Source organism: Ictidomys tridecemlineatus, chromosome 8 (assembly GCF_052094955.1).
Source record: "Ictidomys tridecemlineatus isolate mIctTri1 chromosome 8, mIctTri1.hap1, whole genome shotgun sequence".
Lineage (NCBI taxonomy): Eukaryota > Metazoa > Chordata > Mammalia > Rodentia > Sciuridae > Ictidomys > Ictidomys tridecemlineatus.
In genome coordinates, this window is record NC_135484.1 from 52,390,841 (window position 1) to 52,418,726 (window position 27,886).

General features: G+C 35.8%; 1 protein-coding gene across 7 annotated transcripts in view; it reads left to right on the top strand.

The window, feature by feature from the left end:
* The window catches only part of LOC120889115 (heat shock factor protein 2-like), a 136,243-nt gene that overhangs the window by 14,156 nt on the left and 94,201 nt on the right, over positions 1-27,886 (top strand). The window lies entirely within an intron of this gene.

Below are 27,886 nucleotides of genomic sequence, written 5' to 3' on the forward strand. Positions count from 1 at the left end.
TCAACTTTCATTTGTTAATAAGAGATGAAATATAAAAATAATTAAGGCAGCTATTTTTTTTCTTATGAGTAAATGAATGGACTCTAAGCTGCAGGATTTTAAATGGGAAGATGGGGGAGAGCTTTAGCTTGTTCCTACTTGGAAGGCCCTTGAACTAAAAATAGGTCTGTGACTGACGGGATCTGGGTCTAGTGGAGCAAACTTAGAGCAGAAATAAATAGTAATTGCAGCCTTTGGCCTGTAGTCAAAATAGATTCTTCTTCTTCTTTTTTTTTAATCAATGTGCAAATTAAGGTTGAATATAGGAGAATTCAAATCTAAGTGTTTAGTTTAAATATGTGTTTTAAACATTTATATCGGGGTCTCTAATGCATACCCCTGTTAAGAATATCTGATTTAAAAGAAGACATGTATTTTAATATGTACTTAAATATTTTTCAGAAAACACAATTTTGATTAAATGTTAACTAAAAATACACCTTCATCTGTAGGGTTTTTTTTTAAACAAGAATTATTAGTATAATAGTTACATTGCATTTCAGTTTTTCATGAACACTAATATTTTTTCATCAAATTTATATTTAAATATATGTGTATTGGTGAGTGGATTTGCATAATTCATGATGACAAACACTGATTTTTAATGTGCCCCTGGAATTGGCTCCTAAGTTTGCTATTTAATGTTGGCTTTTGATTAACTTAGTATATATGAGTATATACTAAGTATATAAGTATATTGAGGTACCAGTTATAGGAGTTGTCAAGTACAGAAGTTAAATGATAAAAATGTTAAATGTTGCTGGGCAAAGTGGTGGATGCCTGTAATTCAGCTACTCGGGAGGTTGAGGCAAAAAAGTTTGCAGCCAACCTGGGCAACTTAGGGAGACCTGTCTCAAAATTGAAAATAAAGGGCTGAGAACATAACTCAATCCATAGTACTGTTTTTTTGTTTTTTAAAGTCTGGTGCCTATCTGCTTCAGAGAAAAAGCACTATATAACATGATGCCAGTGTCAAGAGAACTGAGGAAAGAATTTTGGGCAGTGATTTTTATTTATTTATTTATTTATTTTTTGATACCAGAGATTAAACCCAAGAGGTGCTCAACCACTGAGCCATATCACCAGCCCTTCTTATTTTTAATTTTGAGACAGGGTCTTTTTAAGTTGCTGAGACTAGCTTTGAACTTGGGATCCTTCTGCCTCAGCCTCCTGAGACACTAGGTTATAGGCATGCCACCACCATGCCTGGCTAGTGATTTGTTTTTTCTGAAATTCAGTCACTGATGTTTTTAGAAACCTGTGATAATATTTATTTTATGAATTCAAAAAATTGAAGTTGAATTGTTCCATAGATATCTTTAACCTTCAATGTTGCATTTTCACTGGCTGTTAGCATTTTTTTTTAAATAAACAATTTAGTGTCTTTGTCATAGACTCTAATGCTGTCTTAACTCTTCAGTTAAAATGTTTTAATATTTGTTCATTGAAAAGTTGATATTGATTGTAAAGCATTCTACTTTGTAGCCATTTTTTTTGGAGGGTGATGTGCAGTTTTAAAGCTATAGCTTAGGTATTTTTAATTTATAATATTCTATTTTAATTATTTACTCTTTTCATAAAGCTTGTAAGTGAGTCTTCTGCAGAATTAAATAGTTTTTCAACATTTTTGGCCTTGATTCCTAGCCTCTCTTTGATACACTGCTTTTTATAGTTGAGTTTATGATCCTTAATTTTTTACCACCTTTAGGTAGAAAGTTGATAATGTAATTTCAAGGCATACCCTGAGTCACTCTTTCTCATGCAGCAGTATCACTTGGAAAGCTTACTAAACATAAGTATTACTGGGCTCCTTCCTCAGAATTTCAGATTCATCAGTTCTGTAATGGGGCTGATCATTTACATGCCTAACCTGTTCCCATGCCAATGCTGCTGGGCTGTGGATCACACTTTAAGAAACAGTGCTAAAAAATTTGAAAGCTTCTTCATGTTTTGATGTGTTTTAAGTTTTTCCTATAAATTTAATCACATGTCAAAGATTAAATCAGCATATCTTGATTGTGAGCAGGGAGGTTTCATAGATGGGTCTCAACAATAATCTTCATAGAACCAGCTTTTTCTGACTTCATAATTTTATGATCTGTTCTGAGAACTGGCAATTCCTTTTGCCTCTAATTATATTACGTAGTATGAGGAAAATGTTTCCTGTCAAACACCAGTTTTCTATTTTGCATAATGTGATCTTGAAATCATTTTAAGTAAAAGATAGGAACTAAAAAAAAAAAATCTGCCTGAAAGCTGGTGTGTTTTATTTTTTTCCCCTTTTCTATTAGTGTATTATACATAACAGTGGATTTATTATAATGTATTCATATGTGCACACAATAAAACAGTATAATTTAATCAATTTCATTTTCTACTGTCTCCCTCCCCCATCCCCTTCTTCTAGTCTACTGTTCTCCCTTTTTTAAAATTTGTTCTAATTAGTTATGCATGACAGTAGAATGCATTTTGACACATTGTACACAAAAGGAGCACAACTTCTCATTCCTCTGACTACACGGTGCAGTCACACCATTAGTGTGATTATACATGTACACAGGGTAATAATGTCTGTCTCATTCTACCCTCCTTCCCATCCTCACTGCCCCACCTCTCCCCTCATTCCCCTCTGCACAATCCAACATTTCTTAATTCTTTCTTACCTGTCTGTGCCCACTATGGATCAGCATCTGCTTATCGGAGAAAACGTTTATTCTTTGGTTTTTTGGGGATTGGCTTATTTTACTTAGCATGATGTTCTGTAGTTCCATCCATTTGCCTGGTTCCATAGTTTAGCTATTGTGAATTGAGCTGCTGTAAAACATGATGAGGCTGTGTCAATATAGTATGCTGATTTTAAGTCCTTTGGGTATAGACTGAAGAGTGGGATAGTTGGGTCAAGTGGTGGTTCCATTCCAGGTTTTCTGAGGAATCTCCATAATCCTTTCTACACTGATTGTACCACTTTACTTTGCCACCAGCACTTTTCCTTGCCAACGCTTTATTATTGCTTATATTCTTGATAATTACCATTCTGACTAGTATTAGAGTGGTTTTGATTTGCGTTTCTCTAATTGCCAGAGATGTGCAACAGTTTTTCCTATATTTGTTGATTGGGATTGTATTTCTTCTTTGAAGTGTCTGTTCAGTTCCTTGGCCCATTTATTGATTGAGTTGTTTTGTTGGTGTTAAGTTTTTTGAGTTTTTAATATATTCTGGATATTAATGCAGTATCTGAGGTGTATGTGGTAAAGATTTTCTTCTATTCTGTAGGCTGTCTCTTCACATTCTTGGTTGTTTTCTTTGTTGTGAAGAAGCTTTATAGTTTGAATCCATCCCATTTATCGATTCTTGATTTTATTTCTTGCCTTTTAGAAGTCTTGTTAAGGAAGTCGGTTCCTAAGCTAACGTGGTGAAGATTTGGGCCTACTTTTCTTCTTTTAGGCACAAGGTCTTTTTTCTAATGCCTAAGTCTTTGACCCACTTTGAGTTTTATGCAGGGTGAGAGATAGGGGTTTAAATTCATTTTGTTACATGTGAATTTCCAGTTTTCCCAGCACCATTTGTTGAAGAGGCTCTCTTTTCTCCAATGAATATTTTTGATTCCTTTGTCTAGTATGAGATATCTATTTATGTGGGTTTGTCTCTGTGTCTTTTTTTCTCTACCATTGGTCTACGCATCTGTTTTGGTGCTAGTACCCTGCCGTTTTTGTTACTATAGCTACTGGAAATATTTTCTTGATTTTTTTCTTATGTGCCAGGTGCTGTACACTGTGTGTGTGTGTGTGTGTGTGTGTGTGTGTGTGTGTGTGTATACCTATATACCTATCACTTAAATATATATTATATTACATAATATATGTACCTATATATTTAACGTTAATACAACCACAATTCGTATTCTGTTTCTCAGTCCTAGAGAAACAAAAAGTTAGAAAATTCCTTTGCTGAGCATTACACAAAGACATTTTCTTCAGCACGGCCTGCTAGACTATACTTTGTATATGGAACATACAGAACGTAGAACTTTTACTTTTTCTCCTTCTCCCCCCCCCCACTTCCTTTTCCATTTATTTTTTACTTTTTGGAGATGGGGTCACACGGCATTACATGTTTCCCTGGGTGGGCTCTAACACCTGGACTCAAGTTATCCTCTACCTCAGCCTCCTTCGTAGGTGGAACTGCAAGTGCCAGGCTGGTATGTAGAACTTCCAGCATTCTTGATAAATTGTCCTTTTAATTGAGTTGCCCTAACCTGCTCCAACATTATTTCTAGCCTTTATTATTTAGTATCTGGGATGGAGATATATATATTTCTATATAACCAATTAGTAACTATATTTACACACATGGTATTTGTTACTCATCTGGGAAAGATGTCGATTCTTCTAACTCCACCAGTGCAAATTTCCAGGATGATTTCACCCCATTGCACCATTGAACAAGAATTATAAGGTTAGAATGAAGCCCGAACATGCTACTTCAGAATGCATCCTCTATATTTTATATATATATATATGTATATATATATAATAAAATATATGATGTGTGTGTATGAAATATATAAAATTTTACCATTTATTGATGGATTTATATGTTGGTCATGAAATGCGTATATTGACAGCATCTTTATCTATTGACAAATTAAATATTTTCCTTGCTATAATTCTTCTTGGCATGCTTAACACTTATCGAGGGAGGTGGGATAGAGGGAAGTTAAATTTAAAACGTTCCTTTATTTTTTAATAATTTTATATTGCTGGTAGTAGTATATGATAATTCATGCATTTTCTCACTTATCTACCCAACTTTCTAAAGATATGGATAATATATACGGTTGCATATGGGATCCACTTTAAAAAACTAATAATTGGGATAGCTTATGTTTTTTATTACTTTTTAAAAAAATAAATAACAGAATAAGTAGAGTTATTGCAAATTCTTGAATATTTTGGTAAATTTTTATCTTCTGCTTTCTCACTTCTATTGCTTTGTTTCATTTTAATTTTACATGATTACCAAATATAACAATGGACTAATAACTGTTTTAATGATAGCAATTTAACAAACTTCAGAATTACTTCCCTGTTTTCATGACTAACAAGTTCTCTGTCTAGGATAATTGTGTCTGGCTCATTCTTCAGTTTCCAAACTGAAACAATTTCGGTTTGGAAGTTAATTGTCGGAATGAAGATAGGATTGATGTTGGTCTTTCTGAGAATCAATGATCTGTGATTACAGGACCCCCCCCCCCCCAAGAAAAAAAAGCAGTTGGGGGAGATAAGTGTGTATATAGAGAAAGTGTTTACTATGTTAATTAACATTAAGGCAATCTCATTAGTTTGCATAAAGGGAAGTTTTTATGAGGTAGGTGCTTAATCTTGTGATAGAGACTGGGTGTATTCAAGCATGGTCTTGTCTCCACAATCTGGAAATTTCACCTCATCGATTCTTTTTTTTTTTTTTTTTTTGGTACTGGGGATTGAAACCAGGGGCACTCAACCACTGAGCCACATCTCCAGCCCCAAAGCAGCCTCTCTTTTTCTTGAGTTTACATCTTTAAGAAGTCAAGTGGGATAGGTTTGCCTGTAATTTCAGGGACATAAGAGGCTGAGGCAGGATGATCTTAAATTTGAGGCTAGCCCCAGCAATTTATCAAGCCTGGCTGAAAATTTAAAAATAAAAAGAACTGAGGATGTAGCTCAATGGTAAAGTGCCTATGGGTTCAATGTCCAGTACCAGAAAAATAAAAATACACGATGCAGCAGCAGCACACACCTGTAATCCCAGGGACTTGGGAGGTATAGGCAGGAGAATTGCCAGTTGGAGGCCAGACTCAGCAATTTATCAAGGTTCTAAGATACTTATCAATACCCTGTCTCAAAATAAAAAATAGAAAGAGCTGGGGATGTAACCCAGTGGTAAAGCACCCTGGGTTTAATCCTAGTACCAAAATAAAATTAGAATAAAAAGTCTATCAATTGCTCTGAGTAAACAAAAGGGATGTTTTAGACCAGTAGTTGTGTAAACCTTTTTCTTCTTCTTCTTCTTTTTTTTTTTTTTTTAAGTAGATAGCAGTAGGAAAAAGTGAAGGCTTTTTGCTTGTAAAAATATTTACTGTCTCCTAGCAACCTGCAGTGATGCTATGCAAGTCTGACAATAGATAAATGTTTTCCAATGTCATAAAACTTTACAGTAATACAGGAAAGTTACTTAACTGTTTACCTCAGGAGTTGATGTTCTGATTCTCAAGTTTGAGAAGATCTTGATTATGAGCTAACTTCATAGTATCATCCATTGTTAACAGCAATAGAGACTGAGAGTCAAGCTGTTTTGTCCAAACTTTGTATTTTTCATACTGGAAAACTGAGATGCTCAGAGATTAAATGGCTTTTCAAAGTCATGCAGTTATCTTAGTTATAGAGCAGGGACTAAAATATTCATCCTTGTTAGTTAAAATCCACTATGCTTTTTCCACTATGGCATGTTCTCTAACCTGATAGACTGAGGGCTGAAGCTAAATCAGATAGTGGGCTGGAAGAGTAACTCATTGGTAGAGTGCTTACCTGGTGAGCGTGGCCCTAGGTTGGATCCCTAGCACCGAAACATTAATTAATTAATCAGTTAAATAACGTATGTGGGAAGCTGTGCAAATACTATGCCATTGAAAAGAAAGCAAAATAAAAAGTCCCCAAGAATCATAGGATGTTTGAAAAGTAAGCTGTATTTTTAAGGCATATATAATGGGGTCTGATAACGTATAGTCAGTACAAATGTATTCTTCTAATGAAGTTACCTACTTTTCAACTGGAATGTGGGCATATTTAAGGTGAGACTGCTACAGTTGGTGGGTGTATGTGATCACGCAGTGTGTAAATAGAGTTTGGATTAGGCCAGGGAGGAACACTCAGGCCTATAGGACCCAGGAATGAAGAGGACAGGTAGTAGATAAACTGAAGAACAAATGGTGATTTTAAAAAGGGGCACGGGACAAGACAAAATGGTCTTGCTACAGGACAGTAGCTCCCACACAGTAGTTCTGTGGACATTCCAGTGTTTGCTGTCTTAAACTGTATAAAGAAAAAACCATTTTGGTTGGGAATTGGGATTAAGATTTAGGTCTTAAATTCAGGTTTCTTACACAGGGTTACAATTTGTTGTATCATAGGTGAGGTCTGGATACAAGACAGAAATAGCACAGTCTACACAGTGGCATTTAAAAAGGGCACTCCCCCTCGGGATTGAACCTAGGGGTACCACTGAGCCACATCCCACATCCCACATCCCCAGCCCTTTTTTTGTATTTTATTTAGAGACGGGGTCTCACTGAGTTGCTCAGGGCCTTGCTAAATTGCTGACACTGGCTTTGAACTTTCAATCCTCCTGCCTCAGCCTCTTAAACTGCTGGGATTACAGGTGTGCGCCACTGAGCTCCACAGCATTTTTTTTTCTTAAAACAAATCAGAACATGGGTATTACCCTCATAATGATGATCTGTTTTTCTCTGAAGTCTTATTTTTTTTCTTGTTCTATATATTGCTGTAAATACTCAAATTGAAATAAAAAGTCTTTGCCCTAAAATAAATAAAAAATAAAGAAGGGCCATATACACTAAGCTTCAGCTGATAGAATGCAAGAATGTGAGCTCAATGTTGTCAGACATTTTTATTTTTCAAAAATTTGATAGATGGATTCTTCTTTAGCTGTATGTGTTCTAAATTAAATCAGTGTGTAAGCAGGCCTAGAGAATAAAAATATAAGACAAATTTGTTTTCCTCTATTTTATTTGGCAAAGCTAACTACAAATCGACCACCTCTTTGCAAACTCTAAGGAAATAGTTGGTATGTTGACTGTTGTGGACTGTTCCCACCTCCAAGGCTTCACTTAGGGTACCACATATTGTTTAAAGATTTTAGTCCTGAAATGGTTGCCCTCTTTTCACAAAGCAGTAGATTATTTGAATGTTTTATTTAGAGGTAGCAAATTCACATTAGTATGTAAGAACAAAATATCTGAGTTTCCTTTAATTCCCTAAAGAATATAGCAGGAATTGAATAGAGATAATTTTATGGTTAGCTTCTAGTGAAGATTAATGTTTTTAATGTAATAAACGTATATGAGAAGATTTTCTGGGGAGAAAAAATGCCAATGTATTATTCCAGGCAAACATTATAATAATAGAGGCAGAATGTTCAGCCTCCTTGAAGCTTTGCTCTGTCTGTTCACAAAATCAGATAGGCTGAGAACAAGCTGCAAGGCATGCACAAGAGTTATAATTAACATGAACTGGAGAAAGAGTCAGTGGCTCTGCTTCATGTTGAATTCCATTTGATCTTAATTGAAAGGAGGCTCAGAGTTACAGGAAACAGATCCTTGCATTGAAAAGGCCATGGTAATGTGTTTAGAATTGCCCAAGAAACAGAAAGGGATCTTGAGAGTACAGACATTTGAAGGGGAAGCTAAGCTCTTAACACCTCCCAGAAGCAGAATGCTCTGCCCTGCTTTGAAGGCCTTGGCTCTGTGGTTGATTTTCTCCTCCTCTAATTTTATTTTGAAGTGAGTTGTTCTCTACAACACTATGTCAATTTGTTTTCTCTTAATTTTCTTCTAGTGCTTAGTTACCCGTCACAGCCTACCCATTTCTTTGAACTTATTTTTTTTTAATAGTTAAACTGTTTCAAATAAAGTATTGAAGTAGGAACAGGTGGAATGAAGCAATGAAAAGTAAAAGTCGACTCATGGAATCTTTACTTTTAGCTTCCCAAGCACTGCTTTCAAAGAATACAAAATATGAAGGGAGCAAGGGAAAAAAACCAAAGCAAACCAAAACAAAACAAAAAAACAAAACAAAATAAATTAAAAAAACAAAACAAAACAGAAACCATAGCACCATAAACACATAAGTGTGAGCACATTCTCTTGAGAGAGACAGGTAATACCTGTTGCTGAAATAATGCAACATTTTGGAAGGACAATCTTACCTTTTACAGTACCTGATGGAAGGACTAAGTGGGCAGAAGAGAACCCCATGAAAAGCTGATGGTGATTGATGAGTGACTTATGTATATGAAAGTTTGAAAAATATAAAGCTACTATGAGCACTAGAGGAAAAAGCTAAAACCTAGAAGCTGATTTCATTATTTTTTCCATGCCTCATTAAATAAGTTACACATTTTTTTCAGATAAGCAAATAAGCACTTTGATGTCACTGATGTATTAAATATTTGTTAAGTGCCCAGACAATAGTTAGGTATTGTGAGAATTTAATAGCTATAATTAAAACAAATGTACCAGTGAATACTGACTTAAATCCTTTTTAAACATATGGGGATGGAAATAAAGAAAAGGGCTGGGGATGTAGCTAAGTGGTAGAGTGTTTGTCAAGAAATGCGAGGTCCTGGGTTGGGACTGTAGCTGAGTGGTAGAGTGCTTGCCTAGCATACATGAGGCACTAGGTTTGATCCCCAGCACCACATAAATACAAACAAATAAAATAAAGGTATAAAAAATAAAATAACATTATTAAAAAAAAAAAAGAAATGCAAGGTCTTGGGTTTGATCTTAAGTGCTGCCACAAATGAGTGTGTATGTGTGTGTGTGTGTGTCTGTTTACCTATATAAAACAAAGGACTCCCACCCATAGAAACCTATATTGTCTTCCCAAAAGATGATCATGAAAGATTTCTAGGTTGAGTTACTAGCACTAAACTAAAACTGAACATTCACCTACCCATTTCTTTTTATTGTCCCCCGTACTGTGGAACTCTACCAGGGTTGCTCTACCACTGAGCTACAACCTCTCGCCTATTTATTTATTTATGGTACTGGGGATTGAACTCAGGGGCACTTGACCACTGAGCCACATCCGCAGCACTATTTTGTATTTATTTAGAGACAAGGTCTCACTGAGTTGCTAAGCACCTTGTGGTTGCTGAGGCTGGCTTTGAACTTAGGAACCTCCTGTCTCAGCCTCCAGAGCCACTGGGATTACAGGTGTGAAGCACTGTGCCTGGCCCCCTTTTATTTTTTATTTTAAATATTTGTACAGTCTTGATAAATTGCAACCTTCCTGCCTCAGCGTGTGCTACTGTGCCTGGCCCATTCTTCAAAGTAGATTGTCAGTTATCAAAATTTTACGAAATTATTGATATTTTTTTATGATAACTTATGTTTTTTCCTCAAATGGAAGTTAGATAAGAGAAAATAATGGTAAACCACAGCAGAGAAGAATTTTAAGTTAGAATTTAGGTTCTTCAATGAGATGATATTTCATTTCTGGATTTGTTCATTGAATATATACATATTCATATTTATATATACACTATCCTATTTACATGTGTATTCATACACACAAATTTTTCCCCTCAGTACTGAGGATTGAACCTAGAGGCACTCTACCACTGAGCTATATCCCCAACACTGCTAAATTGATAAGGCTGACCTTGAATTTACTGTCTTCCTGCCTTAGTATGTGGAATTACAGGTGTGCACCACTTCAAACTAATATGTAAGGAATACTTACTTTATGTTCAGTGCTCTGAAAGGTATAGGGGGCTAAGATGATGGGCAAAGTAAACAAGAAGTCTATTCTCATGGAGCATCCACTGTAGTGTTAGAGAAGCAGAATGAATAAGTAGATGTATAGGCGAGCAACAATATTTCAAATACTTAAACTGTACAGATTGAAGTAACATGGAGTCTCTTTCTTCTTGGTTTATTGCTTTTTGCCCCTGGAATGCTTTCAATTTAAATTTATTGGCTAAATGCATCTGTTCCTAAAACTGTACGTAAGAGAAAAAAGAGATAATGTAAAAATTAAAATGTCATCAATCTGGCTTTAAGAGCAAAAGGAAATGGATTCTTGGCTGAAGATTAAGTAAGAAAACAGTGGAGAAATTTTCAACAGTTACAGATTTAGCCAGCAGTTTTGCCTGGACTAAGACTGTAAACAATTTGTACTTTTAAGTTCTCCAAATTCTGTCATAATGATATTTTACAATTAAAGCATTGCCAAATCCATGCCCTTGAAGGTTTTTCTAAGCTTTCCCCCCCTTTTTTCTCGGTCCTCATAATTATTTAAATTTTATTTTTGTACTTTTTGAAGTTTCTATTTTATATTTATTTTTCCCTATTACTCCAATTTGACCCCCTGTTCCCCCTGTTGGAGTTAATAGAAGCATGTTTTGGCAGATTATTTGGCCTATTTTCAGTCCAAAGCCCTCTCCACACCCCCACCCCATCTGGGGAATTGAGGATCATATCCATTGCCTTGTGCACGCTGGGCAAGTACTCTATGAGTGAACATAGGCTCTCAGTCCTATTTTTGCAATTTTACATTAAGATAGCATCTCAAGGGGCTGGGTGAGCTAGTGCATGCCTGTAATCCCAGTGGCTTGGGAGGCTGAGGCAGGAGGATTGAAAGTTCAAAGCCAGCTTCAGCAATTTAGGGAGGCCCTTTCTCAAAAAAAAAAAAAAAAAAAAATTTTTTTTTTTTTTTTTTTTTAAATGGTTGGGGAAGTTACTCAGTGGTTAAGAGATCCTCTATTCAATTCCTGGAAGATAACAACAACAACAAAAAAAGAGAGAAAAAGATAGGTTCTCATTGAGTTTCTGTGGGGGGCTCAAACTTTGAATTCTCCTGCCTCAGCCTTCAGACTTGTTGGGATTAGAAATGTCCATCATCGGGCCTGGTTAGAATTCTTATCAACATTTTCAAGCACATTTTTCGTTATGTTCTTACAGATACATAATACAATAGAGGTCTATAGAATATATCAGCTAGGACCAAATAAAACACAAAAGATGGTTAAATTTAGTAGATTATGATTTATAGGCTGTTTCCATTAGAGTGATTTATTTTGTTAACATCATGTCTAATAACTTACTTAACATACATGGAAATGTTTTGGAAATAAGTTCAGTAAGCATTAGGAATAAATATGGAATGCTTTATTTTGTCTATTATTGGCTCTAGGGTCCATTGTGTTTTTTGTTTGTTTGTTTGGTTTCGGTATTGGGTATTGAACCCAGAAGTGGTTATTCTTCTGAGCTGTATTCCAAGTTTTTTTAAACTTTTATTTTGAGACAGGGTCTCACTAAGTTGTCTCGGGTGGCTTGATTTTCAGTTATTTTACCTTAGCCTCTGGAGTAGCTGGAATTACAAGTGTGCATCCTTGCACTCAGCTTCTTTCAGTTTTCTTAAGGGAAAAAGCCAGAGACAGAACAGTTTTGATAAGGTATACCTTTGTTCCAATAGGAGGAAGGAAACAATATATGAATTGATTTGCATTAAAGACCAGGAGATGGTAGGTAGGACTGTGACAACACTGGTTGATGCTGAGAATTAGGTGGATGGGTATAAGTTGTGGGAAAGATCTCACTTTTATCTTCTTTGTTGAGTTTTGAATCATGGGAATGTTTTAACTTTTGAAAAACAAGCATGCAAAACATTAGAAATAAAGTCACCTTTATTAGCCATAAATTAAACCATTAGTGTGTACTTAAAACTTAAGACGCAAATTATCTTCTAAAACGCAGACCTTAAAACTTAATTTTATAGCATGAGATAGAACCATTAATACATAAATCTTGGACTTTGACATTTCCTAAGGCTCTTGAAGAGAACTTCTCATCCTGTATGTTTGACTTTAGAGTGTCTCACCTGATTTTCCTTTAGGAGTTAATAATTCAAAACGATGAAATTTGTGTAACTGTAAAGGTATATATTTATATTTCAAATCATTTCCAGATTTTGGGTCTTGCCAAGATTGTACCCATCTCAAGGGGATAACATGCGATTCTCAATCAGCAGGCTCCATCATTAGGAGCTCATGATGGTTCCCAAGTGCATTCATTTCTACCCAGGACCCTGTTACCTGAGGACACACAGAAGGTGTCTGGATATGTGTAGCAGGAGTCAGACATTTTACTGGCTCCTATCATGACCCTGTACTTACGTAGGAGACCAACGTTCCACATTCACACAATAATACGTGCCCCACCTCCACATAGCAGGGCTGCATGCAGGAGTTGGAGAGAAACTGAGGAGATAATATCATGGAGCGAATATGGTAGTGGTAGAGAAGCAGGCAGCAGAGAAAAGGAATGGGTGGTGCACCGTTTTCCTTAAAGGTGGAGGATCTGAATGAATGAAAAGTATGTTCTTCCACTTACTCCGCATTTTTTTTGTGTGTCAACTCTGTTTAAATCTGATGCTCCAGGGACAAGCTAAAGAGTCATAGTTTATCTAAGAGAGACAAAAATCTGAGGACAGGATATCATTGTAACTTGATGCTGGATTTGTTGACATTTGAGACAAAACCCTGGAACTTTTATCTAAATAGAAGTGTCACCATATTTTAATTTAACTGATAAAGTTATGGTCAGGGTGGAAATGCCTTCGTGTAGTTGAAACTGCAGGCTGTTTCCCAGGAAGTTTGTCTTCTAAACTTTGATGATGATCTTGTTTGGAAGAAATAAAACAGGCCCTGAGAGGAGAGTGAAGATTCACACACCAAGTGAGGTGGGGAAGGAACGCAGGCTCCGGACACTCCAAAAACAACAAAATCTCCTTGTTTTTTTTTGAAACAATGTGCTTTGAGGAAAAAAAAATGATATTAGGCAAATCCAGTGACTCATATTGCCTCAACAATCTTATTATGTATAGATCTACTTATATAATATTGCCTTTAAAAATGAGAGAGAAGCCACCAGGGGTGGTAGCACACACCTATAATCCCAGCAACTCTGGAGGCTGAGGCAGGAGGATGGCAAGTTCAAAGCCAGCCTCAACAACTCAGCTAGGCACTGAGCAACTTAGCAAAATTCTGTCTCAAATTGAAAAATAAAAAGGGCTGAGGCTATGGTTGTGGCTCAGTGGTTAAGTGCCCCTGAGTTCAATACCTGATACAAAAGTTGGGAGGAGGAAAAAACAGCTCCCGCCCCACCAAAAAAAATTAAAAAGAAAAAACTCTCAACATATCTTTAGTTTTTGCTCAGAAGTATATAAGTGATATTTCATTTTATTTCCACTGAAATAACATGTGCTTCATTTACTTACATACTTCAGATTTTATGAAGGCTATTAGGAGAAAAGATTTCACCTTTTGGGGTCTTCTCTCTGGTGAAAATTCTACCTCTGGAGACAATGGAGTAGTTCTTTATCAAACACAGAGTTGGCTTAATCCCACACTAATCATGCTTCCCAGTGTGGTAACCAGATGAGGAAGTGATGTCAGTGTGGTGTGAGAGGACATGCAAATCTGTGGTTAGGTCTGCAAATAGCCTTGTGGAGTTCAGGTGCCCAATTCCCAGTATTTGTTTTCCATACCCTTCTGACATCTTCTTGTCTAGAATATGAGGCATTTACTGATTCTACTTCTGGGAATACATTTGGAGATCCCACCCGGAAATGACAAAAGTTCACAAAGATAATTAGGGGACTGAAGTTGACTGCTAGACACTTTGTCAATGGATTCTGTTTGGAAGCAAATCTTGTACTAGAATTAAGGCTGCTATGTTCTGTATATAATAAGGTAAAGACTCATTGAGCTGAAAGGAACTTTTAAACCTCCTTTAAAACATTTTATAAATGAAGAAAAGAAAACTTGGGCTAAGTAATTATGTCACTGTGAAATTTAAGCCTTTAGTTTAAATCCTACATTTTGTATCTACTTACTCAATGGCTTGCCACGTTTGCTTTTTTGTTTGCTTTTTTGGTGGTATGGGGGCTTGAACATGGGCACTGTGCCATTGATTTATAACCTCAGTGCCCTGCCCTGTTCTTGGTACAAGGGATAAAACCCAGGGGTGCTTAACCACTGAGCCACATCCCCAGCCATTTTTATATTTTACTTTGAGAAAGGTTTCATTAAGTAGCTTAGGACCTTGCTAAATTGCTGAGGCTGACTTTGAATTTACCATCCTCCTGCCTCAGGCTCTGGAGCCCCTGGGATTACAGGCATGCACCAACGCACCGGGCTCCTTTTTATTTTTTATTTTGAGTTGCCATCACAATCATAATCAGTTAAGTTCCTCTAAAAAGGAGGCAAAGAGAAGTTGAATCATGAGAACATCATCCTATACATGGGGTACTGGTGCTGCTCCAGCACCCCAGGAGGCAAAGGGTTTTGAGATTTCCAGTGCTCCCTTCCTTGTTTATTCCTACAGCAAACATTCATAGCCTATGTCAAGTTGAGACTCTCTCTTTTTTCTTAACAACTTGAAAAGACTGAACATGCCATCACACATCTGACTACTTAAAGTGCTGAATGTAGATAGGCTCAGAATTTCCCCTGAGCTATGGCAGGATAAGGTATTTTTTGACTTCACATGACAAGGGCTAATGATAATTCTCTTTCTTGACTCGTCTTTTGAACATTACCAACAATTTAACCCCAGATTACAACCTTATTTTACCACAAGTTCAAGCACTATGAATAAGAACTGCAGAGGCAAGGGCAGAAAAAAGCACAGATATGGTTCTGGCTTGTGATGTCCTAGATTTCCCTTAAGCATATTAACTATTGCAAGATAAAGGTCAGCAAAATTGAAGAGAGGAACCACAAAATTGCTGGATTTCAACTCTCATCATGACTTTGAAGGAATGGGCGAAAATAATATATGTCCATTATTATTTTAGTGGTAGATTTTATTTCACTTCGTTTCTGAACAGCACAAAAGATCTGCTGAATGCTATCATTAGTTACTCCATACTTTTTTTATCATACTGTTTATAACATTTTATTGATTAATCATATAATTAATATTTTATTCTTTTTTCTCTCTATAAATCATCTGAGGGAGGGAGCTATGATGCTATTGTTCAGTGCTATATTCCCAACAAAATTAAAATATGGTACCCTTCCTCAAAAATAACTAAGAATTTCAAGACAACAGGGTACATGCCTGTGACTCTGGTGCTGCTGGTGTGTAATAAGCACTCAATAAGAATCTATTCACTGAGTGACTTAGTATTCTGAATGAATACATCTTTTGTTCTGAAGACTAAAAATTGTATACTACTGATGATATTAGAGCTATACTACCATATCTATACTACTATATTTTTTCAATAACCACTGTCAAATCTTCCTACCTTTAGTAATAATATTTAATAATAGAGCCGATGGTTTGCAACTGGCTTGGCTACTGTTTCCAATTACTTTGGCTGCATTGAATTTAAACCTTGAAAGACCCAGATTAATATACATCCTCCTTCTTCTCCTCCTCCTCCTCCTCCTCCTTTTTCCCTCCTCCTCCTCCTCCTCCTCCTCCTCCTTCCTCTAATTCAGGGGTAATTTATAACTGAGCTACATCCCCAGTCGTTTTAGTTTTTATTTTGAGACGGGGTCTTGCTTAATTGCTGAGGGTGGCCTTGCTCTTTCCTCAGCCTCTGAAGTATCTGGGATTACAGGAGTGCACTATTGCAACTGGCTTGACTTCTGTCTTCCAATTACTTTGGCTGCAATGAATTTAAACCCTGAAGGACCCAAATTAATATACAAAGAAATATAAATTTACATCTTTTAAAAATTATTGTCTTAGATACAGTTCCTTAGTTATATTAAAATAATACAGAATAAGAAAACACAGTTGCAAAACTACTCTGCTTTGTATCTGGGAAGTTTCAAACTTCTGATGTAGAGCAGACTAGCTTAGAAAGAATAATAGCTTGAAGCTGAAATTTACTCAGTACTTCACAAATCAATGACAAATAAGTTTCTCCACTCAGTCCCCTACAAAGTATTTTTCCTCCGTTGGAGGGATACACTTGAACTTTTCCAGAAATGATCTGATTCTGGAGCTGTCAGAGGAAACTTCTTTGGAAATTACCACATCCATCTGTAATAATAAGCTAACCTGGTTCATGTAGGAAAATGTATTTTTAAAAATAAGCTTCATCTTCATTCTTTTGCTGTGAAACACCAAGTAATTTAATAATAGAGCCGATGGTTTGCCTGAGTTAAATCCTATAGGACTTCGTTTTCTCCAGTCAAGTTTCTCATCACATGTCAGTCCCAAGAACCTTTAGATGTGTTCCATGCTATTTTTTTCATCCTTCATATGACTAATTATTATTTTCCTTCCTCGGTTTTCTTTAAAATGTGTCATGGGAGTGGAAAGTATGTGGATATTCTAAAACTCAGCCTGCCCTCAGAAACCTGATAGAAAGAGAACAATCTTTGGAGAAGGAAATTTGTATTTGAATCTCACTTTGACCACTTTTTTTTTCCTGTGTTCTTTTGAAAATTTATTTAATCTCTCAGGATCTCAGTTTATTTTCTCTAAAGTGGAGAGGATGCTTCCCTGGCAATGTTTGTTTTAAGGTGCATGGTGGGGTTGGTGCAATAGCTTAGCGGTAGAACAACTGCCTAGCATGTGTGATGCCCTGAATTCCATCCCCAGCACTGCAAACAAATAAATGGATATAAATAGAAAGATTCCTGATGATAGAGGCAAGTCGAATGACACCTGATAACTATTTAATACTTGGTAGATGTTATGATGGTGGTGAAGAAGTCTCATTTTTATGTATAAGTTTTATAAAGTATTTTTTTCTCATTTTCAAAGTAATACACACTCATCATAGAAGAATGCTTTTAAAAACACAAACACACAGAGCACACGCTATCTAGATGTCACATAGTCATTAGCATGTTGAAAAAAAATAAAAAAGGCAACGGAGATTTATAGAGAGATTCTTAAACATTCAACCTTTGACTTTATTTTCCATATTTTTGTGGTATTGGAGATTGAACCCAGAACCTTGCATGCCAGGCTACTGCTTTACCACTGAGCTACCCCAAGCCCTTTTTCAAAAATTTTATGTTAAGACAGGATCTTGCACAATTGCTCAGGCTGACCTTGAACTTGCCATCCTCCTGCCTCAGCTTCCAGAGTAACTGGAAGTATAAGAGTGTGCCACTGCACCTGGTGTCTTTTGACTTCTTGAGGCAAAAGAGTTTTGGAATTCAAAACAATTGCTAAAGAGAGAAAAGATGTGGCTATAGCAACTCTGGGTGCTTTATTGCAATGAGTAGAGAGTAACTTCTATTTGTTCAGGTCCAGACAGAGGCTTTGGGTCATAGAAACACAGATGAGCTGTTGGACCAGGTAAGAAAGTTACTCACCCTTTAATAGTTTGCAAATTGAGTCCAATGAACATTGTTACACTCACATGTATTATTTTATATCATGAGTTAACTCCTTATAGTTTAATGTTTGACAGTGAAAAGCACAAGAATGAGAAGTTTGCTGGGCATACTGTTCATCCGAACTGCTCTTTAATGTAAACTTTCATTCCTAGCAAAATAACAGAAGTCATAAGAGAGAAGCATCAATGACTTGAAGAGGAAACAGACCTTACCAGTAAGTCTGAAAGGACAAGGAATAGCTGGGACCCCAGCTGTGTACCCTCATCCCCTGCAGTAGTGGATTCTAATTTGACTGTAAGAGCCTCTAAGCTACATGCTTTCCAGGAAGGAAAGCACTGCCACAGCTAACTGTGGAGAACAGAGGACACTTTCCTAAAGAGATCTGGAAAGCTCTGAGTCAACAAGAATTAATCAGGGCCTCAGCATTGATGCAAGCATTGATTTGGGCACATTGGTAACCTGTTCTGTAGTTCTTTATGGAAAGTGACTTAATGATATGTTGCCACCTGCTATTTTGGGGATCTATCCAGTGTTGAACAATTTATATGCAACATATTGACCAGGTTAATTTTATTCTTTCTCCATACTAGAGATTGAATCCAGCAGCACCTTGTCCTTGAACTACACTCCCAGCCCTTTTATTATTGTTATTATTATTTATGATGAGGCAGGGTCTTACGAAATGGCAGATACTTGTGATCCTCCTGGCTCAGCCTCCTGGGTTGCTGGCAGGTTAAACTTAAGTTTGTTTTTTTATTTGTGTGATGATTAGTAGTGACAGTAATTTTATTTTAGTCACCATCACCCACATTATGTTGTATTAACAGTGACAGCAACTATTACTAGCCTTAATCTGAAGCAGGACTTAACAATATGGAAACGGTATACATATTGGAAAGGAACTAATAACTTAATGATAATCTAACAGATAATTTAACAATGTTAATTGATAAAACTCTGTCCTACTGACTGATTACCTAGCTGAAAGGAGAACAATACAACAATAAAGAACCAAACTGGACAGCTCAAGTTAAGTTACTGAATAATTTTTTTGCTGTCTAAATCCAAAATTTGAGTGAAAATATTATGACTGATTCCACACTGTATTTGAAAAATGAAATCTGATTTGGTAAAGCAGCAATTTTTTCCATATGTCCAGCTTTAAATCAAAGAATTGAATGTGATCAAATCAGCATTATATCAAAAGAATGACCAGAACATGATCACATATTCCAACTCTCTGGTCTTTCTGTTTGTTTGTTTCATTTTGTTTTTATTTTTAAAACCATCTAAGGTTTGGGGTGAGAGATAGACTAGATAGTTGGTGTGTTTCATGTGTTTCATTGAAAGGATCTATTAACCAGCCCAGAGGCCCTGAGAGCAGGAAATTACTGGTGGATATTAAAGTTGTAACACTGGATGGGACCACCAAAAGAGTTGAGGTTGGAGAGAAGGGCAACCAGTGAAGGAGACCAACAAGTGAAGAATGAGTGTGGGTGGTGGAAACCAGGTGAAAAAATAAAACAAAATAAAAAACAGTGTTTGCCAGGAGGAAATTGCTCACTGGGTGAAATACTGTGGACAGGGCAGGAAAGATTAGGAGGGGGGGATTGGCCGCTGATGCTTACTCCTCTTCTTTATATGTGTGTGTGTGTGTGTATATACACACACACATATGTATAAAGAAGAATACACCCACATATAAACACACATATTCTTCTTAGTTGTAAATATTTGCTACTTTGTTATGTGGTGCTGAACTTTGAACCCAGTGCCTCACACATGCTAGGGAAGCACTCTACCACTGAGCTGCAATCCTAGCCCCCTGATTCTTACTCTTGAAAGGCTCATTTAACCCATTTTCAGGTGGGGAAAGAAAATCCTAGAGAAGAGAAACAACTCCCCTGAGGCTCTCTGTTCTTAGTTGTCAAAATTTAGAACTATTTCAAGCCAGATGCAGTGGTGCATGCCCGTAATCCCAGCAGCTTGGGAAGCTGAGGCAGGAGGACTGCAAATCCAAATCCAGCTTCAGCAAAAGCGAGGCCCTAAGCATCTCATTGAGACCCGGTCTCTAAATAAAATACAAAACAGGGCTGAGGAGGTGGCTCAGTGGTCATGTGCCCCGAGTTTAATCCCTGGTACATGCCCCCCACCCCCCAAAAAATTTAGAGTTATCTTATACCTTGAAAATGACTCAACCTACTGTCAAGTACTATTTACTTTAACTTTTAAGGCATATATTTCACATTTTTGCTTTGCCACATGTTGTACTACACTTTTTTTTCACTCTCCTTAGTATTCCTTTTTATTATATTCCAGAGGACTTTGAAACCTGATAAAGATGATGGGCAACAGCATAATTAAATGAACAATGTGGGAGCCCTCTGAGGGTTGAGCCATAAAAAGGAACTGTAGTGATTTATTGCTCCACAGAGTTTGTTCTCATAGATTCATTGTGTATCTTACCATGGAGTGTTCAGAAATCACTACCAGTAAAAGTTAGGATATAATCTGTGGTTGACTTTTTATAAAGATAATGACAGATAAAACAATGTGGTCTTGAATTCTTTGCTAGTTAAAATAGTCATAATTTGTAAACATAAACCAACTAAACTTGGCTTTATTGTTTTAGGCAAAAAAAAAAAAAGTCTTATTTATTTTATTTTGGAGTGTTCCTTGTATTTTTTTCTGAAATAGAACTGCTAGTTAAATGAGAGCTCATGGAGAATTGGCTTTCCAAAGGAGAATTAGAAAGCCTTTTAAATAGTTTAAGAAAGCCTTTGTTACTTTGGATCAAGCAATGTTTGTTGTCTGTTAGAAGTACATTTATTCTCTTGTTTGTTGTTCAATTTTTTCCTTTTTTATTGAATTGTGAGGATGTGACCACAGAGGATTTTTGCTGGGCAGGGAGGAGAGCTTCCAAATATAATTCAACAGAAGATTTTTTTTCAGCCTTTATAAGAGAATATGAGTCTGTTTTATTTTTTATTTATTTTATCACAATAGTTGAAAATTCTTCAACAGATTAATTGTCTACCTTGAACTAGAATCAGTTGCCTACTGATTTGCCTGGATGATGTTCTCAATTCTGGTTTGTTTTTTTCATTCCACTGGGCAAACATCTGCGGGGCATTCTTGAGGGCAACATAGTGATTACTGAGCTCTACCCTATTAGAAACACAACCAGTTTTCAACTCATGAAAGTCTATAAAAGCCACTTTTTTAGAAGTCTCTAAACTTTGGAACTATTCAATGATACTCTATTTTTGCCAGCAATACACAATATATATATTTTTTAATGTAAAGGGCAAGGTATTGAACAGACACTTCACAGAAGAAGCAATACAATCAATCAATAAATACATGAAAAAAATGTTCAACTTCACTAGTAATGAGAGAAATGCAAATCAAAACTACTCTAAGATTTCATCTCACTTCAATCAGAATGGCAATCATCAAGAATATCAGCAACAATAAATGTTGGCGAGGATGTGGGGGGGAAAGGTACACGTATACATTGCTGGAGGCACTGCAAATTGATGCAGCCAGTCTGAAAAGCAGAATGAAAATTCCTCGGAAAACTGGGATCGGAAGCACCCTTTGACCCAGCTATCCCACTCATTGGTTTATACCTAAAGGACTTAAAATCAGTATACTAAAAATTCATTAAACTTCATTTAAATTAATACAATTTAACAAAGTGAATTTAAATAACATTTAATATAGATTAAGTCATTAACTATATAATAAAAATATTACTAAAATTAATTTTAATAAAAATCCTCTTAGTGGTTTTAGAAACTACAGGTATCAGAGAAATATTAGCTATATATTCTACTTTTGTCTGCTGTCTCATTTTGCCTAACTTAAGCTAGAAACTTTTGTTTATCTTTTATCTTAATTTACCAAGATAAAAATGGGAAGACAAAACACCCAGCAGCTACACACATCAGCTTTTCCTTTGTTTTTTCTAAATTTTGCCTTAACATTGACATTATTTTATCCAGTATCCAGGTATTATGTTTTTATGTTAAAAGCATATGCCGTTTGATTTCAATCTCTTTTCAAATACATATATCTAAATCCCTGTTGCTTCTGTCATACTCACCAGATGACTATTATAGTATTTTAATTTAGTTCCATCTTGATTTTTGCTTTAATCTAACAATTATTTGGAATTGTTTCTATGGCCCTAATTTCATTGTATATGGATTTTTTTTTTTTTTTTTGAGGAGTCAAAATTCTTCTAATTTTAGATGCACAAGGAATTGCAGCGTGTGTGATAACACCTTTACGGAATTGGCTGGCGTTTTCATTGTGGTCTAGGGCATGGTAAATTTTGGTGGCTGTAGCCTGTGTGTTTGAACATGATATGTAGTTTTGTGTGCATGGTACAACTTCTCGGTATAGCTACTCAGTCAGGCTTCTTAAGTGCATTACACAGCTCTTCTCTATCCCCTCCCTGCTTGTTGGTGGTTCCTTGTTTGGGTTCTGAGAGAGGGATGTTCAGTGTATGCCTTTTAATCTGCAGGGTTTCCCATGTTTTTGCTCTATATACCCCACGGTGTGGTCCCCCAGATAACTATCTTATTGTTGTCCTGTGCTCCGTGATCCCTGGTATGTAATACTGAAAGCATGAAGCAGCCTGTTACCTCTCAGCTTCTGGAAGTGAACTGTTTTCTTGCACGTTCTATATTTGCTTTTGTCTTTTCAACTTGATCTACTCTTTCATAATCTATTTTTGTGTTCAGTCCTTGAAATTCTCATTCTTATTTTGGATCACTGAGCATTTCAAATGTCCTCTTCTAATTTCTATGAGGATTTGGTGGTAGAAGGAGAAAGAGAGGTGAAACATGCTCATTTTCAGCCTTTAAGATTGAACTTCAAATCTTAGTGTAGTTTTGATTTTCACTTCTCTAAGTGCTAGTGATGATGAGCATATTTGCATCTATTTGTTGATTAATTTTATATCATCTGGGGAGAAGTGTCTGTTCAGGTCCGTGGCCCATTTATTGAATGGGTCATTTTATTTATTTATTTATTTATTTATTTGTGTGTGTGTGTGTGTGTGTGTGTGTGTGTGTGTGTGTGTATTTAGATTTGTGAGTTCTTTCTATACCCTAGAGATTAGTGCTCTATCTGATGTGTGATGGGGCAAAACTTTTCTCCCAAGATGTAGGATCTCTATTCACCTCCCAGATTGTTTGTTTTGTGGAGAAGAAACTTTTTTAGTTTGCATCTATCTCATTTATTGATACTGGATTTTAATTCTTGTGCTATAGGAGTCTTATTAAGGAATTTTGGGACTAATCCCATATGATTGGAATTAGGGCCTACTTTTCCTTCTGTTACATGCAAGGTCTCTGGTTTTATTCCTAGGTCCTTGAATCATTTGAGTGGAGTTTTGTGCATGGTGAGAGATAGGGGTTTAATTGCACCTCCCTCCAGTTAGAATGTCAGCGATTTTTGAAAATGGCAGCTATTATGAAGACAACAACAATAAGTGTTGGTGAGGATTTCAGGAAACATGTACACTCCTACACTGTCGGTGGGACTGTAGATTGGTGCAGCCAATATGGAAAGCAGTTTGGAGATTCCCTGGAAATTTGGGAGTAGAACCACCATTTGACCTAGCTATCCCTCTTTTTGGTCTATACCCAAAGGACTTAACAACTGCAAACTACAGGGACACAGCCACATCAATGTTTATAGCAGCAAAATTCACATTAGCTAAATTGTGGAAACAACTTAGTAGATGAATGCATAAAAAATGTGGCATTTATACGCAATTAATATTACTCAGATACTTACCCTCTCGCTCAGTCCAGGAGACGCTAGCGACCTTCACTACCTCTGTCAGAGCCTGGGTGGGACAGCTGGTGCCTCGGAGAGGACAGGCTGATCCTGCCTGCCTCCCATGTACCCTTTGTCACAGGGAGCGACATTAATGTGAGACCAAATAAAATCCAGTCATAGACATTAATAGAATATCTCAAAAAAGTATTTAATAAAAAGGCTAGCAAATACAGGGTCTTTAATGAAACTTTAATAAAATTTATGAGACAAGGAAACTGAAAGCACAATATTTTCTTAGGAACTTTTCTGTTTGGTGTTATTCTTTACAATATAGAAGCTTTTCCTAAGAATGCAGGGAGTATGAAATTTCTAAGGCTATCTTGCTGTTTTCTCCATTAAACCCCTTGTCTTAAAAAAAAAAAATCTTGAACCTATATTAATCTTTGTGATTTTTCTGAGTACCTGTATAACATATTTTTCTCAAGAATGCAGTGAGGTCGCCGTTTCCAAGAGCTCTTTAATTCTGAAATATAAGAAGTGTGTTTTCAGGCATTGAAACCCAAAGGCTCACCTAGACACGATGGAGTGAGCAGAATATATAAAAATCTTCATGACAAATCTGAACTCTGCTTTTCCCAACCATGTGAAGTCTACTGGAATAAGATTCCAAGTAGTTTGGCAAGTCGAAGCCAAATATATAGTTTGATATTCTTCTCAGGAGTAAGCCGTGTGATGTTACAGGAAGGCAGATTTTAGTGCTGCATTTCTGATTGTATCCCCCCAAAAGTTGTTCCATGCATATCATGCAAGAATGGAACCTCCAAAAAATGAATAAATCAAAAAGAGGAAATTTGACGTAAGAAGGCTGGATAATATTTGCATGTTCGTGTATTTTTACCACACATCATACCTTCTTATTTCTTCCTTGCTCTGATTTGAAGCATATGCTTTCATTTTTCATTTTGGCTTACTATGTTATCACTTAATAATAATTCAGTAAATTTACTTAGAACAAGAAAGTCACCTAATGACTCATGTCTTAGAGATGCTTTCAAATAAAAGTAATTGTGCATTTTGTACCATAGAGTATTCCCAGTGTTTCCTAGAATCGTTGCAACTGACGCTGGAAGCTTTGAAATAGAGCAGGAGGCATAAGGGCTGTGGCTTGTGACCCTTCCCAAAGTATGTAAGATTGATAGACATTGAATGCAGATAAAGAACTATGCATCATTGAATTTTTTCCTGTCACTAAAATGCTAGTAGAGCTCAAGGAATTGTGAGTCTCTTTGTCTACAGTACAGGAAAAATAAGAAATTTAAAGACTTGAGTTCCATACAATTTCTGATAACATACCTTAGGTTCTCAGCTTAAAAACACAAAAAGAGAAATGTCATCATTTTCCATAGCATTTGGAAACTTTTCATAGGTTGGAAACTTTACTATCAGAGCTCATCAGTTCTCAGACATTTATATGTTTTGAATACTTGGCCAATGTGACTTTGGGATGCGTCCTCCAGTTGTTGTTTCAGTGATTTTGTTCATGCCTAACAACTGGTGGCATCTTGATTTTGGTAAAATAATGTAAATGTTAAGGTGAAATTTAGAAATAAGAAAGGAAAAGCTGATATGTGTGTAGCTACTAGGTGTTTTTCTTCCTTTTTTTTTTTTTTTTTTAATTTTTGTAAAGTAAAACAAAAGATAAACCAAAAGGTTCTAGCTTAAGTTAGGTAAAATCAAAGAGGAGAAAAAAGAAGATAATATTGCTAATACTTCACTGCCACCTGTAATTTCCAAAACAACTAAGAGCATTTTTATTAAAATTAACTTTATTGACATTTATATTAAGTTATATAGTCGATATTAAATAATTCAATCTATATTATGTTAAATTTACTTTGTTAAATTGTATTAATTTAAATAAAATTTAATGAATTTTTAAATATAAATCGTACTATAATTTAATATAAATGGAATTTATATTAAATTATAAATAAATTTAATATTTAGAATTTAATATAAACAATATCAATTAATAAAATAAATTTAGATCAAACCATAGTATTAAGAAATTTAAATAATACTACTAAGATTAATTTAAATTAGATTAATTTATATTAAATGATAGTATAATTTATATTTTAAAATATATTAAATTTTGTTTAAATTAATTTTAATAAAAAGGTTCTGAATGGTTTTAGAAACTACAGGTGTCGGAGAAGTATGTGCTATGCCATCTGCTTTTTCTCTTCTCTGATTTCACCTACTTAAGCTAGAAACTTTTGATTCATCTTTTACCTTAATTTATCAAAAGGTTGTAACTACTCCTATTTTAAAGCTTTTCATCTTTCAAAAACTGTTGTTAGCTTATTTCTCTCCCCAACTTGTTTTGATCCAATGTTTTATAAAATGTGTTTATAAGAATTATTGTAGAGCCCCCAATAGTATGTAGATAAGCAGTCCAGATATTTAATGATACATTCCTACTAATTAACTTTTCCATTGGCAATGGATCACGTGATCCCACTTTGGGGTTGACTCATAGAAATACTCTTCCTTCTGGACATATTTATCATCTGGAAAACTGAATTAATGTGAAGTGACTTTCGTAGAGAAATGGAAATCGGCAAAATGGATAGGGGTCATAGAATTTGGATTCAAGGCATCTTAGAATTTATCCACTAAGCTTCCTGTTTAGGTCCTCCCCATTGGAATTTTCTCTTGGTAGTTGTACAGTGTTATCTTGGATAAACTAAATATTCTCAACGTTTTGCAACACTATATTTGGTTTTCACGTACTCTAAATCGGAGACATCCTTCTTATGGGTTGGGTTTTTCTTGTTTCCTGTAATTACATGTATCGTTTTTATCTTAATGCCATTAAGTGAGGTTGGAACTAGTGGTTCAAGAAGGCTGCTCTGTACAGTTGCTCGCTAAAGTACATCAGAATTGATAACTGGTGATGATTATCTGCTACATTGGAACAAAATTCTATAAACAAAAAGTGCTACAAAAAACAAAACAAATTTTTTTTTTAAAAGTACTATAGCAAAAAATCACAACAACAACAACAACAACTAAAGAAATAAAATAAAATACCCAGTAGCTATCCACTTACATATACCAGCTGTTTTGCTTTCTGTCTACAAACACATGGTCCCGTAAGTGTTGAACCTCGTTTTCTCTTAGGATTTTTACTTTGGTCTCTTGAAAAATATCAGAATTCAATGTTTGAGCATCTCCTCTCTCTCCAGGCAACTGGGCTTTTAGTTCTTCAATAGTTTTCTGCAAGTTCTTAATTTCCTCCTCTCTTTCTAAAATTAACTGGCTATGCGCAGCATTCATCTGCTCATATTGGTACTTAAATTCATCCATTTCCTCCTCCTGCTCCCGTAAAGACTGAAGTAGTTGCATTTTACGCTGGTTTTGATTTTCAATTATATTCAGATGGTCTTGAATTTCATCTTCCAGATGATTTTTGACTATATTCAGTTGAGATACCTCCAATTCTAGTTCTGTGATAGCATCAAGAGCTTCAGGCTCAGCCACTGGTACAGCTTGATTGTGCTGTTCCCTAAGTATTTCCAGTTCTACTCGCAGATAGTTGTTTTCTGCTTTCACATAGGTAAGACTTCTGTCCTTTCTTTCAACGGATTGCCTTAAAGTTTCATTTTCTCTTAAGGCCTGAGAACACTTATCTAAATCCTTTTGTAGTTGTGAACTTTTTTCTTCGAGTTTTTCAATAAAAACTTCTTTCTCATTTATGACTTGTGTCAATCGCTCCTCTTCTTCTATGTAAGATGCCAAAATTTCCTCAGTTTCTTTTTCATCAGCAGTCATTTGCTCAATATTCTTTTTGAGTCCTGCTATTTCAAAGTCCTTCTCTTGATTGAGTTGA